The 17,079-nt window shown below is 33.9% G+C and overlaps 20 non-coding genes across 20 annotated transcripts; all 20 read right to left on the bottom strand.

Annotated features, from left to right (window-relative positions):
* Positions 1-43: 43 nt before the first annotated feature.
* On the bottom strand, positions 44-125 carry TRNAS-GCU (transfer RNA serine (anticodon GCU)). Its single transcript has one exon. It is a non-coding gene; the product is annotated as a tRNA-Ser (tRNA).
* A 754-nt stretch (positions 126-879) lies between these two features.
* TRNAS-GCU (transfer RNA serine (anticodon GCU)) lies at positions 880-961 on the bottom strand. Its single transcript has one exon. It is a non-coding gene; the product is annotated as a tRNA-Ser (tRNA).
* Positions 962-1,734: 773 nt separating this feature from the next.
* On the bottom strand, positions 1,735-1,816 carry TRNAS-GCU (transfer RNA serine (anticodon GCU)). The gene has a single exon. It is a non-coding gene; the product is annotated as a tRNA-Ser (tRNA).
* A 1,551-nt stretch (positions 1,817-3,367) lies between these two features.
* Positions 3,368-3,449, bottom strand: TRNAS-GCU (transfer RNA serine (anticodon GCU)). Its single transcript has one exon. It is a non-coding gene; the product is annotated as a tRNA-Ser (tRNA).
* Positions 3,450-4,222: 773 nt separating this feature from the next.
* On the bottom strand, positions 4,223-4,304 carry TRNAI-GAU (transfer RNA isoleucine (anticodon GAU)). Its single transcript has one exon. It is a non-coding gene; the product is annotated as a tRNA-Ile (tRNA).
* Positions 4,305-5,054: 750 nt separating this feature from the next.
* Positions 5,055-5,136, bottom strand: TRNAS-GCU (transfer RNA serine (anticodon GCU)). The gene has a single exon. It is a non-coding gene; the product is annotated as a tRNA-Ser (tRNA).
* Positions 5,137-5,890: 754 nt separating this feature from the next.
* TRNAS-GCU (transfer RNA serine (anticodon GCU)) lies at positions 5,891-5,972 on the bottom strand. The gene has a single exon. It is a non-coding gene; the product is annotated as a tRNA-Ser (tRNA).
* A 773-nt stretch (positions 5,973-6,745) lies between these two features.
* On the bottom strand, positions 6,746-6,827 carry TRNAS-GCU (transfer RNA serine (anticodon GCU)). The gene has a single exon. It is a non-coding gene; the product is annotated as a tRNA-Ser (tRNA).
* Positions 6,828-7,581: 754 nt separating this feature from the next.
* Positions 7,582-7,663, bottom strand: TRNAS-GCU (transfer RNA serine (anticodon GCU)). The gene has a single exon. It is a non-coding gene; the product is annotated as a tRNA-Ser (tRNA).
* Positions 7,664-8,413: 750 nt separating this feature from the next.
* Positions 8,414-8,495, bottom strand: TRNAS-GCU (transfer RNA serine (anticodon GCU)). Its single transcript has one exon. It is a non-coding gene; the product is annotated as a tRNA-Ser (tRNA).
* A 754-nt stretch (positions 8,496-9,249) lies between these two features.
* On the bottom strand, positions 9,250-9,331 carry TRNAS-GCU (transfer RNA serine (anticodon GCU)). Its single transcript has one exon. It is a non-coding gene; the product is annotated as a tRNA-Ser (tRNA).
* Positions 9,332-10,104: 773 nt separating this feature from the next.
* Positions 10,105-10,186, bottom strand: TRNAI-GAU (transfer RNA isoleucine (anticodon GAU)). Its single transcript has one exon. It is a non-coding gene; the product is annotated as a tRNA-Ile (tRNA).
* Positions 10,187-10,936: 750 nt separating this feature from the next.
* TRNAS-GCU (transfer RNA serine (anticodon GCU)) lies at positions 10,937-11,018 on the bottom strand. The gene has a single exon. It is a non-coding gene; the product is annotated as a tRNA-Ser (tRNA).
* A 754-nt stretch (positions 11,019-11,772) lies between these two features.
* TRNAS-GCU (transfer RNA serine (anticodon GCU)) lies at positions 11,773-11,854 on the bottom strand. The gene has a single exon. It is a non-coding gene; the product is annotated as a tRNA-Ser (tRNA).
* A 773-nt stretch (positions 11,855-12,627) lies between these two features.
* Positions 12,628-12,709, bottom strand: TRNAS-GCU (transfer RNA serine (anticodon GCU)). The gene has a single exon. It is a non-coding gene; the product is annotated as a tRNA-Ser (tRNA).
* A 754-nt stretch (positions 12,710-13,463) lies between these two features.
* Positions 13,464-13,545, bottom strand: TRNAS-GCU (transfer RNA serine (anticodon GCU)). The gene has a single exon. It is a non-coding gene; the product is annotated as a tRNA-Ser (tRNA).
* A 750-nt stretch (positions 13,546-14,295) lies between these two features.
* On the bottom strand, positions 14,296-14,377 carry TRNAS-GCU (transfer RNA serine (anticodon GCU)). Its single transcript has one exon. It is a non-coding gene; the product is annotated as a tRNA-Ser (tRNA).
* Positions 14,378-15,131: 754 nt separating this feature from the next.
* Positions 15,132-15,213, bottom strand: TRNAS-GCU (transfer RNA serine (anticodon GCU)). The gene has a single exon. It is a non-coding gene; the product is annotated as a tRNA-Ser (tRNA).
* Positions 15,214-15,986: 773 nt separating this feature from the next.
* On the bottom strand, positions 15,987-16,068 carry TRNAS-GCU (transfer RNA serine (anticodon GCU)). The gene has a single exon. It is a non-coding gene; the product is annotated as a tRNA-Ser (tRNA).
* Positions 16,069-16,819: 751 nt separating this feature from the next.
* Positions 16,820-16,901, bottom strand: TRNAS-GCU (transfer RNA serine (anticodon GCU)). The gene has a single exon. It is a non-coding gene; the product is annotated as a tRNA-Ser (tRNA).
* Positions 16,902-17,079: the final 178 nt, after the last annotated feature.

Here is a 17,079-nt window from a genome sequence, read left to right as displayed (position 1 = left end):
CAGTATTTGTAAAAATGCCTTTTCTACCTAAAAAGCATTATGACGACGAGGATGGGATTTGAACCCATGCGTGCATAGCACAATGGACCAGCAGTCCATCGCCTTAACCACTCGGCCACCTCATCTCACTGGTATGCAATCCGGCAAATTTTCCAACACCACTTGTTATACTTCAAAGTCAATACTTTATGTTCTTATAGATTGTGTCATTTTCACAATCACGAGCTTGATAGCAAGTCGACTTTCAACCATCCTTGGCTTTAGGAACATTTATTTAATTTTAACTGATACTTGTGAACAAATCCACCATCATCCACCTCACAAACAAAAATGATTTTTAATTCTTCTGGCCAATAACATGACCTTCTCTGTAAAAGTAATGTATTAATTTTCACTAAATGTGTTCTTTGCTTGTCTTTAATGAAGTGACAGACTATGTTACATGAGTTACAGTAATTTGAAATCTCTGCAAATATTACAAACATCACCATTTAGAGTTTGCTGTCACTGTAATGTAAACAAGAAAATTATGCAGGAATAAGGTTTAACCTATATTAAGGGCTCTGCTGTAGAACATTTTAACTGCATCCCATATCAGTTTAACAAAGCCCAAGAAATGTAATAGACTTTAATCATCTAAACATAAATTATTTTAACCTATACTTCTGAGCTAATCCACCATCATGGGGAAATAAAGCATTTGCAAAATAAATTCTGGATAGTAGTATTTACATTGCATGTTCAAATATCAAGACACTTGCTCATGTTTACCATCTTAAAGTAGACTTCTTGATTTGACTTGTTTATTTTGGCCATTTGTTTGTCAGCTTTTGTAGCAGTATTTGTAAAAATGCCTCTTCAACCTAAAAAGCATTCTAACGACAAGGATGGTATTTGAACCCATGCATGCAGAGCACAATGGATTAGCAGTCCATCGCCTTAACCACTCGGCCACCTCGTCTCATTGGTATGCAACTTGGCAAACTTTCCAACACCACTTGTTATACTTCAAAGTCAATTCTTTATGTTCTTGTAGATTGTGTCATTTTCACAATCACGAGCTTGATAGCAAGTCGACTTTCAACCATCCTTGGCTTTAGGAACATTTATTTAATTTTAACTGATACTTGTGAACAAATCCACCATCATCCACCTCACAAACAAAAATGATTTTTAATACTTCTAGCCAATAACATGACTTTCTCTGTAAAAGTAATGTATTATTTTTCACTAAATGTGTTCTATACTTGTCTTTAATGAAGTGACAGACTATGTTACATGAGTTACAGTAATTTGAAATCTCTGCAAATATTACAAACATCACCATTTAGAGTTTGCTGTCACTGTAATGTAAACAAGAAAATTATGCAGGAATAAGGTTTAACCTATATTAAGGTTTTTTAACAGCTGTAAAAAAATTTAAACTGCACCCCATATCAGTTTAACAAAGCCCAAGAAATGTCATAGACTTTAATTATCTAAACATAAATTATTTTAACCTATACTTGTGAGCTAATCCACCATCATGGGGAAATAAAGCATTTGCAAAATAAATTCTAGATAGTAGTATTGACATCACATGTTCAAATATCAAGACACTTGTTCATGTTAACCATCTTAAAGTAGACTTCTTGATTTGATTTGTTTATTTTGGCCATTTTTGAGTCAGCATCACTTGCTGGTTTATGAAGCAGTATTTGTAAAAATGCCTCTTCTACCTAAAGAGCATTGTGACGACGAGGATGGGATTTGAACCCATGCGTGCAGAGCACAATGGATTAGCAGTCCATCGCCTTAACCACTCAGCCACCTCATCTCACTGGTATGCAATCTGGCAAACTTTCCAACACCACTTGTTATACTTCAAAGTCAATTCTTTATGTTCTTGTAGATTGTGTCATTTTCACAATCACGAGCTTGATAGCAAGTCGACTTTCAACCATCCTTGGCTTTAGGAACATTTATTTAATTTTAACAGATACTTGTGAACAAATCCACCATCATCCACCTCACAAACAAAAATTATTTTTAATACTTCTAGCCAATAACATGACCTTCTCTGTAAAAGTAATGTATTATTTTTCACTAAATGTGTTCTATACTTGTCTTTAATGAAGTGACAGACTATTTTACATGAGTTACAGTAATTTGAAATCTCTGCAAATATTACAAACATCACCATTTAGAGTTTGCTGTCACTGTAATGTAAACAAGAAAATTATGCAGGAATAAGGTTTAACCTATATTAAGGGCTTTTCTCTGCTGTAAAATTTTTTAACTGCACCCCATATCAGTTTAACAAAGCCCAAGAAATGTCATAGACTTTAATTAGCTAAAAATAAATTCTTTTAACCTATACTTGTGAGCTAATCCACCATCATGGGGAAATAAAGCATTTGCAAAATAAATTCTAGATAGTAGTATTGACATTGCATGTTCAAATATCAAGACACTTGCTCATGTTTACCCTCTTAAATTAGACTTCTTTATTTTGGCCATTTTTGTGTCAGCTTCACTTGTTGGTTTATGAAGCAGTATTTGGGATTTGAACCCATGCGTGCAGAGCACAATGGATTAGCAATCCATTAACCTTAATCACTCGGCCACCTCGTCTCACTGTTATGCAATCTGGCAAACTTTCCAACACCACTTGTTATACTTCAAAGTCAATTCTTTATGTTCTTGTAGATTGTGTCATTTTCACAATCACGAGCTTGATAGTAAGTCGACTTTCAACCATCCTTGGCTTTAGGAACATTTATTTAATTTTAACCGATACTTGTGAACAAATCCACCATCATCCGCCTCACAAACAAAAATGATTTTTAATACTTCTGGCCAATAACATGACCTTCTCTGTAAAAGTAATGTATTAATTTTCACTAAATGTGTTCTATGCTTGTCTTTAATGAAGTGACAGATTATGTTACATGAGTTACAGAAATTTCAAATCTCTGCAAATATTACAAACATCACCATTTAGAGTTTGCTGTCACTGTAATATAAACAAGAAAATTATGCAGGTATAAGGTTTAACCTATATTAAGGGCTCTGCTGTAGAAAATTTAAACTGCATCCCATATCAGTTTAACAAATCCCAAGAAATGTCATAGACTTTAATTATCTAAACATAAATCATTTTCACCTATACTTGTGAGCTAATCCACCATCATGGGGAAATAAAGCATTTGCAAAATAAATTCTAGATAGTAGTATTGACATTGCATGTTCAAATATCAAGACACTTGCTCATGTTTACCATCTTAAAGTAGACTTCTTGATTTGACTTGTTTATTTTGGCCATTTGTGTGTCAGCTTTTGTAGCAGTATTTGTAAAAATGCCTCTTCTACCTAAAGAGCATTGTGACGACGAGGATGGGATTTGAACCCATGCGTGCAGAGCACAATGGATTAGCAGTCCATCGCCTTAACCACTCAGCCACCTCATCTCACTGGTATGCAATCTGGCAAACTTTCCAACACCACTTGTTATACTTCAAAGTCAATTCTTTATGTTCTTGTAGATTGTGTAATTTTCACAATCACGAGCTTGATAGCAAGTCGACTTTCAACCATCCTTGGCTTTAGGAACATTTATTTAATTTTAACTGTTACTTGTGAACAAATCCACCATCATCCACCTCACAAACAAAAATGATTTTTAATACTTCCGGCCAATAACATGACCTTCTCTGTAAAAGTGATGTATTAATTTTCACTAAATGTGTTCTTTGCTTGTCTTTAATGAAGTGACAGACTATGTTACATGAGTTACAGTAATTTGAAATCTCTACAAATATTACAAACATCACCATTTAGAGTTTGCTGTCACTGTAATGTAAACAAGAAAATTATGCAGGAATAAGGTTTAACCTATATTAAGGTTTTTTAACAGCTGTAAAAAAAATTAAACTGCACCCCATATCAGTTTAACAAAGCCCAAGAAATGTCATAGACTTTAATTATCTAAACATAAATTATTTTAACCTATACTTGTGAGCTAATACACCATCATGGGGAAATAAAGCATTTGCAAAATAAATTCTAGATAGTAGTATTGACATTACATGTTCAAATATCAAGACACTTGCTCATGTTTACCATCTTAAAGTAGACTTCTTGATTTGATTTGTTTATTTTGGCCATTTTTGAGTCAGCTTCACTTGCTGGATTATGAAGCAGTATTTGTAAAAATGCCTCTTCTACCTAAAGAGCATTGTGACGACAAGGATGGGATTTGAACCCATGCATGCAGAGCACAATGGATTATCAGTCCATCGCCTTAAGCACTCGGCCACCTCATCTCACTGGTATGCAATCTGGCAAACTTTCCAACACCACTTGTTATACTTCAAAGTCAATTCTTTATGTTCTTGTAGATTGTGTAATTTTCACAATCACGAGCTTGATAGCAAGTCGACTTTCAACCATCCTTGGCTTTAGGAACATTTATTTAATTTTAAACGAAACTTGTGAACAAATCCACCATCACCAACCTCACAAACAAAAATGATTTTTAATACTTCTGGCCAATAACATGACCTTCTCTGTAAAAGTAATGTATTAATTTTCACTAAATGTGTTCTATGCTTGTCTTTAATGAAGTGACAGACTATGTTACATGAGTTACAGAAATTTCAAATCTCTGCAAATATTACAAACATCACCATTTAGAGTTTGCTGTCACTGTAATGTAAACAAGAAAATTATGCAGGAATAAGGTTTAACCTATATTAAGGGCTCTGCTGTAGAAAATTTTAACTGCATCCCATATCAGTTTAACAAATCCCAAGAAATGTCATAGACTTTATCTAAACATAAATCATTTTAACCTATACTTGTGAGCTAATCCACCATCATGGGGAAATAAAGCATTTGCAAAATAAATTCTGGATTGTAGTATTGACATTGCATTTTCAAATATCAAGACACTTGCTCATGTTTACCATCTTAAAGTAGACTTCTTGATTTGACTTGTTTATTTTGGCCATTTGTGTGTCAGCTTTTGTAGCAGTATTTGTAAAAATGCCTTTTCTACCTAAAAAGCATTATGACGACGAGGATGGGATTTGAACCCATGCGTGCATAGCACAATGGACCAGCAGTCCATCGCCTTAACCACTCGGCCACCTCATCTCACTGGTATGCAATCTGGCAAATTTTCCAACACCACTTGTTATACTTCAAAGTCAATACTTTATGTTCTTATAGATTGTGTCATTTTCACAATCACGAGCTTGATAGCAAGTCGACTTTCAACCATCCTTGGCTTTAGGAACATTTATTTAATTTTAACTGATACTTGTGAACAAATCCACCATCATCCACCTCACAAACAAAAATGATTTTTAATACTTCTGGCCAATAACATGACCTTCTCTGTAAAAGTAATGTATTAATTTTCACTAAATGTGTTCTTTGCTTGTCTTTAATGAAGTGACAGACTATGTTACATGAGTTACAGTAATTTGAAATCTCTGCAAATATTACAAACATCACCATTTAGAGTTTGCTGTCACTGTAATGTAAACAAGAAAATTATGCAGGAATAAGGTTTAACCTATATTAAGGGCTCTGCTGTAGAAAATTTTAACTGCATCCCATATCAGTTTAACAAAGCCCAAGAAATGTAATAGACTTTAATCATCTAAACATAAATTATTTTAACCTATACTTCTGAGCTAATCCACCATCATGGGGAAATAAAGCATTTGCAAAATAAATTCTGGATAGTAGTATTTACATTGCATGTTCAAATATCAAGACACTTGCTCATGTTTACCATCTTAAAGTAGACTTCTTGATTTGACTTGTTTATTTTGGCCATTTGTTTGTCAGCTTTTGTAGCAGTATTTGTAAAAATGCCTCTTCAACCTAAAAAGCATTCTAACGACAAGGATGGTATTTGAACCCATGCATGCAGAGCACAATGGATTAGCAGTCCATCGCCTTAACCACTCGGCCACCTCGTCTCATTGGTATGCAATTTGGCAAACTTTCCAACACCACTTGTTATACTTCAAAGTCAATTCTTTATGTTCTTGTAGATTGTGTCATTTTCACAATCACGAGCTTGATAGCAAGTCGACTTTCAACCATCCTTGGCTTTAGGAACATTTATTTAATTTTAACTGATACTTGTGAACAAATCCACCATCATCCACCTCACAAACAAAAATGATTTTTAATACTTCTAGCCAATAACATGACCTTCTCTGTAAAAGTAATGTATTATTTTTCACTAAATGTGTTCTATACTTGTCTTTAATGAAGTGACAGACTATGTTACATGAGTTACAGTAATTTGAGATCTCTCCAAATATTACAAACATCACCATTTAGAGTTTGCTGTCACTGTAATGTAAACAAGAAAATTATGCAGGAATAAGGTTTAACCTATATTAAGGTTTTTTAACAGCTGTAAAAAAATTTAAACTGCACCCCATATCAGTTTAACAAAGCCCAAGAAATGTCATAGACTTTAATTATCTAAACATAAATTATTTTAACCTATACTTGTGAGCTAATCCACCATCATGGGGAAATAAAGCATTTGCAAAATAAATTCTAGATAGTAGTATTGACATCACATGTTCAAATATCAAGACACTTGTTCGTGTTAACCATCTTAAAGTAGACTTCTTGATTTGATTTGTTTATTTTGGCCATTTTTGAGTCAGCATCACTTGCTGGTTTATGAAGCAGTATTTGTAAAAATGCCTCTTCTACCTAAAGAGCATTGTAACGACGAGGATGGGATTTGAACCCATGCGTGCAAAGCACAATGGATTAGCAGTCCATCGCCTTAAGCACTCGGCCACCTCATCTCACTGGTATGCAATCTGGCAAACTTTCCAACACCACTTGTTATACTTCAAAGTCAATTCTTTATGTTCTTGTAGATTGTGTCATTTTCACAAACACGAGCTTGATAGCAAGTCGACTTTCAACCATCCTTGGCTGTAGGAACATTTATTTAATTTTAAACGAAACTTGTGAACAAATCCACCATCACCAACCTCACAAACAAAAATGATTTTTAATACTTTTGGCCAATAACATGACCTTCTCTGTAAAAGTAATGTATTAATTTTCACTAAATATGTTCTATGCTTGTCTTTAATGAAGTGACAGACTATGTTACATGAGTTACAGAAATTTCAAATCTCTGCAAATATTACAAACATCACCATTTAGAGTTTGCTGTCACTGTAATATAAACAAGAAAATTATGCAGGAATAAGGTTTAACCTATATTAAGGGCTCTGCTGTAGAAAATTTAAACTGCATCCCATATCAGTTTAACAAATCCCAAGAAATGTCATAGACTTTAATTATCTAAACATAAATCATTTTAACCTATACTTGTGAGCTAATCCACCATCATGGGGAAATAAAGCATTTGCAAAATAAATTCTAGATAGTAGTATTGACATTGCATGTTCAAATATCAAGACACTTGCTCATGTTTACCATCTTAAAGTAGACTTCTTGATTTGACTTGTTTATTTTGGCCATTTGTGTGTCAGCTTTTGTAGCAGTATTTGTAAAAATGCCTCTTCTACCTAAACAGCATTGTGACGACGAGGATGGGATTTGAACCCATGCGTGCAGAGCACAATGGATTAGCAGTCCATCGCCTTAACCACTCAGCCACCTCATCTCACTGGTATGCAATCTGGCAAACTTTCCAACACCACTTGTTATACTTCAAAGTCAATTCTTTATGTTCTTGTAGATTGTGTCATTTTCACAATCACGAGCTTGATAGCAAGTCGACTTTCAACCATCCTTGGCTTTAGGAACATTTATTTAATTTTAAACGAAACTTGTGAACAAATCCACCATCACTAACCTCACAAACAAAAATGATTTTTAATACTTCTGGCCAATAACATGACCTTCTCTGTAAAAGTAATGTATTAATTTTCACTAAATGTGTTCTATGCTTGTCTTTAATGAAGTGACAGACTATGTTACATGAGTTACAGAAATTTCAAATCTCTGCAAATATTACAAACATCACCATTTAGAGTTTGCTGTCACTGTAATGTAAACAAGAAAATTATGCAGGAATAAGGTTTAACCTATATTAAGGGCTCTGCTGTAGAAAATTTTAACTGCATCCCATATCAGTTTAACAAATCCCAAGAAATGTCAAAGACTTTATCTAAACATAAATCATTTTAACCTATACTTGTGAGCTAATCCACCATCATGGGGAAATAAAGCATTTGCAAAATAAATTCTGGATAGTAGTATTGACATTGCATTTTCAAATATCAAGACACTTGCTCATGTTTACCATCTTAAAGTAGACTTCTTGATTTGACTTGTTTATTTTGGCCATTTGTGTGTCAGCTTTTGTAGCAGTATTTGTAAAAATGCCTTTTCTACCTAAAAAGCATTATGACGACGAGGATGGGATTTGAACCCATGCGTGCATAGCACAATGGACCAGCAGTCCATCGCCTTAACCACTCGGCCACCTCATCTCACTGGTATGCAATCTGGCAAATTTTCCAACACCACTTGTTATACTTCAAAGTCAATACTTTATGTTCTTGTAGATTGTGTCATTTTCACAATCACGAGCTTGATAGCAAGTCGACTTTCAACCATCCTTGGCTTTAGGAACATTTATTTAATTTTAACTGATACTTGTGAACAAATCCACCATCATCCACCTCACAAACAAAAATGATTTTTAATACTTCTGGCCAATAACATGACCTTCTCTGTAAAAGTAATGTATTAATTTTCACTAAATGTGTTCTTTGCTTGTCTTTAATGAAGTGACAGACTATGTTACATGAGTTACAGTAATTTGAAATCTCTGCAAATATTACAAACATCACCATTTAGAGTTTGCTGTCACTGTAATGTAAACAAGAAAATTATGCAGGAATAAGGTTTAACCTATATTAAGGGCTCTGCTGTAGAAAATTTTAACTGCATCCCATATCAGTTTAACAAAGCCCAAGAAATGTAATAGACTTTAATCATCTAAACATAAATTATTTTAACCTATACTTCTGAGCTAATCCACCATCATGGGGAAATAAAGCATTTGCAAAATAAATTCTGGATAGTAGTATTTACATTGCATGTTCAAATATCAAGACACTTGCTCATGTTTACCATCTTAAAGTAGACTTCTTGATTTGACTTGTTTATTTTGGCCATTTGTTTGTCAGCTTTTGTAGCAGTATTTGTAAAAATGCCTCTTCTACCTAAAAAGCATTCTAACGACGAGGATGGTATTTGAACCCATGCATGCAGAGCACAATGGATTAGCAGTCCATCGCCTTAACCACTCGGCCACCTCGTCTCATTGGTATGCAATATGGCAAACTTTCCAACACCACTTGTTATACTTCAAAGTCAATTCTTTATGTTCTTGTAGATTGTGTCATTTTCACAATCACGAGCTTGATAGTAAGTCGACTTTCAACCATCCTTGGCTTTAGGAACATTTATTTAATTTTAACTGATACTTGTGAACAAATCCACCATCATCCACCTCACAAACAAAAATGATTTTTAATACTTCTAGCCAATAACATGACCTTCTCTGTAAAAGTAATGTATTATTTTTCACTAAATGTGTTCTATACTTGTCTTTAATGAAGTGACAGACTATGTTACATGAGTTACAGTAATTTGAAATCTCTGCAAATATTACAAACATCACCATTTAGAGTTTGCTGTCACTGTAATGTAAACAAGAAAATTATGCAGGAATAAGGTTTAACCTATATTAAGGTTTTTTAACAGCTGTAAAAAAAATTAAACTGCACCCCATATCAGTTTAACAAAGCCCAAGAAATGCCATAGACTTTAATTATCTAAACATAAATTATTTTAACCTATACTTGTGAGCTAATACACCATCATGGGGAAATAAAGCATTTGCAAAATAAATTCTAGATAGTAGTATTGACATTACATGTTCAAATATCAAGACACTTGCTCATGTTTACCATCTTAAAGTAGACTTCTTGATTTGATTTGTTTATTTTGGCCATTTTTGAGTCAGCTTCACTTGCTGGATTATGAAGCAGTATTTGTAAAAATGCCTCTTCTACCTAAAGAGCATTGTGACGACAAGGATGGGATTTGAACCCATGCATGCAGAGCACAATGGATTATCAGTCCATCGCCTTAAGCACTCGGCCACCTCATCTCACTGGTATGCAATCTGGCAAACTTTCCAACACCACTTGTTATACTTCAAAGTCAATTCTTTATGTTCTTGTAGATTGTGTAATTTTCACAATCACGAGCTTGATAGCAAGTCGACTTTCAACCATCCTTGGCTTTAGGAACATTTATTTAATTTTAAACGAAACTTGTGAACAAATCCACCATCACCAACCTCACAAACAAAAATGATTTTTAATACTTCTGGCCAATAACATGACCTTCTCTGTAAAAGTAATGTATTAATTTTCACTAAATGTGTTCTATGCTTGTCTTTAATGAAGTGACAGACTATGTTACATGAGTTACAGAAATTTCAAATCTCTGCAAATATTACAAACATCACCATTTAGAGTTTGCTGTCACTGTAATGTAAACAAGAAAATTATGCAGGAATAAGGTTTAACCTATATTAAGGGCTCTGCTGTAGAAAATTTTAACTGCATCCCATATCAGTTTAACAAATCCCAAGAAATGTCATAGACTTTATCTAAACATAAATCATTTTAACCTATACTTGTGAGCTAATCCACCATCATGGGGAAATAAAGCATTTGCAAAATAAATTCTGGATTGTAGTATTGACATTGCATTTTCAAATATCAAGACACTTGCTCATGTTTACCATCTTAAAGTAGACTTCTTGATTTGACTTGTTTATTTTGGCCATTTGTGTGTCAGCTTTTGTAGCAGTATTTGTAAAAATGCCTTTTCTACCTAAAAAGCATTATGACGACGAGGATGGGATTTGAACCCATGCGTGCATAGCACAATGGACCAGCAGTCCATCGCCTTAACCACTCGGCCACCTCATCTCACTGGTATGCAATCTGGCAAATTTTCCAACACCACTTGTTATACTTCAAAGTCAATACTTTATGTTCTTATAGATTGTGTCATTTTCACAATCACGAGCTTGATAGCAAGTCGACTTTCAACCATCCTTGGCTTTAGGAACATTTATTTAATTTTAACTGATACTTGTGAACAAATCCACCATCATCCACCTCACAAACAAAAATGATTTTTAATACTTCTGGCCAATAACATGACCTTCTCTGTAAAAGTAATGTATTAATTTTCACTAAATGTGTTCTTTGCTTGTCTTTAATGAAGTGACAGACTATGTTACATGAGTTACAGTAATTTGAAATCTCTGCAAATATTACAAACATCACCATTTAGAGTTTGCTGTCACTGTAATGTAAACAAGAAAATTATGCAGGAATAAGGTTTAACCTATATTAAGGGCTCTGCTGTAGAAAATTTTAACTGCATCCCATATCAGTTTAACAAAGCCCAAGAAATGTAATAGACTTTAATCATCTAAACATAAATTATTTTAACCTATACTTCTGAGCTAATCCACCATCATGGGGAAATAAAGCATTTGCAAAATAAATTCTGGATAGTAGTATTTACATTGCATGTTCAAATATCAAGACACTTGCTCATGTTTACCATCTTAAAGTAGACTTCTTGATTTGACTTGTTTATTTTGGCCATTTGTTTGTCAGCTTTTGTAGCAGTATTTGTAAAAATGCCTCTTCAACCTAAAAAGCATTCTAACGACAAGGATGGTATTTGAACCCATGCATGCAGAGCACAATGGATTAGCAGTCCATCGCCTTAACCACTCGGCCACCTCGTCTCATTGGTATGCAATTTGGCAAACTTTCCAACACCACTTGTTATACTTCAAAGTCAATTCTTTATGTTCTTGTAGATTGTGTCATTTTCACAATCACGAGCTTGATAGCAAGTCGACTTTCAACCATCCTTGGCTTTAGGAACATTTATTTAATTTTAACTGATACTTGTGAACAAATCCACCATCATCCACCTCACAAACAAAAATGATTTTTAATACTTCTAGCCAATAACATGACCTTCTCTGTAAAAGTAATGTATTATTTTTCACTAAATGTGTTCTATACTTGTCTTTAATGAAGTGACAGACTATGTTACATGAGTTACAGTAATTTGAGATCTCTCCAAATATTACAAACATCACCATTTAGAGTTTGCTGTCACTGTAATGTAAACAAGAAAATTATGCAGGAATAAGGTTTAACCTATATTAAGGTTTTTTAACAGCTGTAAAAAAATTTAAACTGCACCCCATATCAGTTTAACAAAGCCCAAGAAATGTCATAGACTTTAATTATCTAAACATAAATTATTTTAACCTATACTTGTGAGCTAATCCACCATCATGGGGAAATAAAGCATTTGCAAAATAAATTCTAGATAGTAGTATTGACATCACATGTTCAAATATCAAGACACTTGTTCATGTTAACCATCTTAAAGTAGACTTCTTGATTTGATTTGTTTATTATGGCCATTTTTGAGTCAGCATCACTTGCTGGTTTATGAAGCAGTATTTGTAAAAATGCCTCTTCTACCTAAAGAGCATTGTAACGACGAGGATGGGATTTGAACCCATGCGTGCAAAGCACAATGGATTAGCAGTCCATCGCCTTAAGCACTCGGCCACCTCATCTCACTGGTATGCAATCTGGCAAACTTTCCAACACCACTTGTTATACTTCAAAGTCAATTCTTTATGTTCTTGTAGATTGTGTCATTTTCACAAACACGAGCTTGATAGCAAGTCGACTTTCAACCATCCTTGGCTGTAGGAACATTTATTTAATTTTAAACGAAACTTGTGAACAAATCCACCATCACCAACCTCACAAACAAAAATGATTTTTAATACTTTTGGCCAATAACATGACCTTCTCTGTAAAAGTAATGTATTAATTTTCACTAAATATGTTCTATGCTTGTCTTTAATGAAGTGACAGACTATGTTACATGAGTTACAGAAATTTCAAATCTCTGCAAATATTACAAACATCACCATTTAGAGTTTGCTGTCACTGTAATATAAACAAGAAAATTATGCAGGAATAAGGTTTAACCTATATTAAGGGCTCTGCTGTAGAAAATTTAAACTGCATCCCATATCAGTTTAACAAATCCCAAGAAATGTCATAGACTTTAATTATCTAAACATAAATCATTTTAACCTATACTTGTGAGCTAATCCACCATCATGGGGAAATAAAGCATTTGCAAAATAAATTCTAGATAGTAGTATTGACATTGCATGTTCAAATATCAAGACACTTGCTCATGTTTACCATCTTAAAGTAGACTTCTTGATTTGACTTGTTTATTTTGGCCATTTGTGTGTCAGCTTTTGTAGCAGTATTTGTAAAAATGCCTCTTCTACCTAAACAGCATTGTGACGACGAGGATGGGATTTGAACCCATGCGTGCAGAGCACAATGGATTAGCAGTCCATCGCCTTAACCACTCAGCCACCTCATCTCACTGGTATGCAATCTGGCAAACTTTCCAACACCACTTGTTATACTTCAAAGTCAATTCTTTATGTTCTTGTAGATTGTGTCATTTTCACAATCACGAGCTTGATAGCAAGTCGACTTTCAACCATCCTTGGCTTTAGGAACATTTATTTAATTTTAAACGAAACTTGTGAACAAATCCACCATCACTAACCTCACAAACAAAAATGATTTTTAATACTTCTGGCCAATAACATGACCTTCTCTGTAAAAGTAATGTATTAATTTTCACTAAATGTGTTCTATGCTTGTCTTTAATGAAGTGACAGACTATGTTACATGAGTTACAGAAATTTCAAATCTCTGCAAATATTACAAACATCACCATTTAGAGTTTGCTGTCACTGTAATGTAAACAAGAAAATTATGCAGGAATAAGGTTTAACCTATATTAAGGGCTCTGCTGTAGAAAATTTTAACTGCATCCCATATCAGTTTAACAAATCCCAAGAAATGTCAAAGACTTTATCTAAACATAAATCATTTTAACCTATACTTGTGAGCTAATCCACCATCATGGGGAAATAAAGCATTTGCAAAATAAATTCTGGATAGTAGTATTGACATTGCATTTTCAAATATCAAGACACTTGCTCATGTTTACCATCTTAAAGTAGACTTCTTGATTTGACTTGTTTATTTTGGCCATTTGTGTGTCAGCTTTTGTAGCAGTATTTGTAAAAATGCCTTTTCTACCTAAAAAGCATTATGACGACGAGGATGGGATTTGAACCCATGCGTGCATAGCACAATGGACCAGCAGTCCATCGCCTTAACCACTCGGCCACCTCATCTCACTGGTATGCAATCTGGCAAATTTTCCAACACCACTTGTTATACTTCAAAGTCAATACTTTATGTTCTTGTAGATTGTGTCATTTTCACAATCACGAGCTTGATAGCAAGTCGACTTTCAACCATCCTTGGCTTTAGGAACATTTATTTAATTTTAACTGATACTTGTGAACAAATCCACCATCATCCACCTCACAAACAAAAATGATTTTTAATACTTCTGGCCAATAACATGACCTTCTCTGTAAAAGTAATGTATTAATTTTCACTAAATGTGTTCTTTGCTTGTCTTTAATGAAGTGACAGACTATGTTACATGAGTTACAGTAATTTGAAATCTCTGCAAATATTACAAACATCACCATTTAGAGTTTGCTGTCACTGTAATGTAAACAAGAAAATTATGCAGGAATAAGGTTTAACCTATATTAAGGGCTCTGCTGTAGAAAATTTTAACTGCATCCCATATCAGTTTAACAAAGCCCAAGAAATGTAATAGACTTTAATCATCTAAACATAAATTATTTTAACCTATACTTCTGAGCTAATCCACCATCATGGGGAAATAAAGCATTTGCAAAATAAATTCTGGATAGTAGTATTTACATTGCATGTTCAAATATCAAGACACTTGCTCATGTTTACCATCTTAAAGTAGACTTCTTGATTTGACTTGTTTATTTTGGCCATTTGTTTGTCAGCTTTTGTAGCAGTATTTGTAAAAATGCCTCTTCTACCTAAAAAGCATTCTAACGACGAGGATGGTATTTGAACCCATGCATGCAGAGCACAATGGATTAGCAGTCCATCGCCTTAACCACTCGGCCACCTCGTCTCATTGGTATGCAATATGGCAAACTTTCCAACACCACTTGTTATACTTCAAAGTCAATTCTTTATGTTCTTGTAGATTGTGTCATTTTCACAATCACGAGCTTGATAGTAAGTCGACTTTCAACCATCCTTGGCTTTAGGAACATTTATTTAATTTTAACTGATACTTGTGAACAAATCCACCATCATCCACCTCACAAACAAAAATGATTTTTAATACTTCTAGCCAATAACATGACCTTCTCTGTAAAAGTAATGTATTATTTTTCACTAAATGTGTTCTATACTTGTCTTTAATGAAGTGACAGACTATGTTACATGAGTTACAGTAATTTGAAATCTCTGCAAATATTACAAACATCACCATTTAGAGTTTGCTGTCACTGTAATGTAAACAAGAAAATTATGCAGGAATAAGGTTTAACCTATATTAAGGTTTTTTAACAGCTGTAAAAAAAATTAAACTGCACCCCATATCAGTTTAACAAAGCCCAAGAAATGTCATAGACTTTAATTATCTAAACATAAATTATTTTAACCTATACTTGTGAGCTAATACACCATCATGGGGAAATAAAGCATTTGCAAAATAAATTCTAGATAGTAGTATTGACATTACATGTTCAAATATCAAGACACTTGCTCATGTTAACCATCTTAAAGTAGACTTCTTGATTTGATTTGTTTATTTTGGCCATTTTTGAGTCAGCTTCACTTGCTGGTTTATGAAGCAGTATTTGTAAAAATGCCTCTTCTACCTAAAGAGCATTGTGACAACAAGGATGGGATTTGAACCCATGCATGCAGAGCACAATGGATTAGCAGTCCATCGCTTTAAGCACTCGGCCACCTCATCTCACTGGTATGCAATCTGGCAAACTTTCCAACACCACTTGTTATACTTCAAAGTCAATTCTTTATGTTCTTGTAGATTGTGTAATTTTCACAATCACGAGCTTGATAGCAAGTCGACTTTCAACCATCCTTGGCTTTAGGAACATTTATTTAATTTTAAACGAAACTTGTGAACAAATCCACCATCACCAACCTCACAAACAAAAATGATTTTTAATACTTCTGGCCAATAACATGACCTTCTCTGTAAAAGTAATGTATTAATTTTCACTAAATGTGTTCTATGCTTGTCTTTAATGAAGTGACAGACTATGTTACATGAGTTACAGAAATTTCAAATCTCTGCAAATATTACAAACATCACCATTTAGAGTTTGCTGTCACTGTAATGTAAACAAGAAAATTATGCAGGAATAAGGTTTAACCTATATTAAGGGCTCTGCTGTAGAAAATTTTAACTGCATCCCATATCAGTTTAACAAATCCCAAGAAATGTCATAGACTTTATCTAAACATAAATCATTTTAACCTATACTTGTGAGCTAATCCACCATCATGGGGAAATAAAGCATTTGCAAAATAAATTCTAGATAGTAGTATTGACATTGCATTTTCAAATATCAAGACACTTGCTCATGTTTACCATCTTAAAGTAGACTTCTTGATTTGACTTGTTTATTTTGGCCATTGGTGTGTCAGCTTTTGTAGCAGTATTTGGAAAAAATGCCTTTTCTACCTAAAAAGCATTATGACGACGAGGATGGGATTTGAACCCATGTGTGCATAGCACAATGGTCCAGCAGTCCATCGCCTTAACCACTCGGCCACCTCATCTCACTGGTATGCAATCTGGCAAATTTTCCAACACCACTTGTTATACTTCAAAGTCAATACTTTATGTTCTTGTAGATTGTGTCATTTTCACAATCACGAGCTTGATAGCAAGTCGACTTTCAACCATCCTTGGCTTTAGGAACAATTATTTAATTTTAACTGATACTTGTGAACAAAT

Source organism: Pseudophryne corroboree, chromosome 11 (assembly GCF_028390025.1).
Source record: "Pseudophryne corroboree isolate aPseCor3 chromosome 11, aPseCor3.hap2, whole genome shotgun sequence".
Classification (NCBI taxonomy): domain Eukaryota; kingdom Metazoa; phylum Chordata; class Amphibia; order Anura; family Myobatrachidae; genus Pseudophryne; species Pseudophryne corroboree.
Note: the sequence above shows the minus strand (reverse complement) of the source record. Positions and strands in the feature narration are given on the sequence as shown.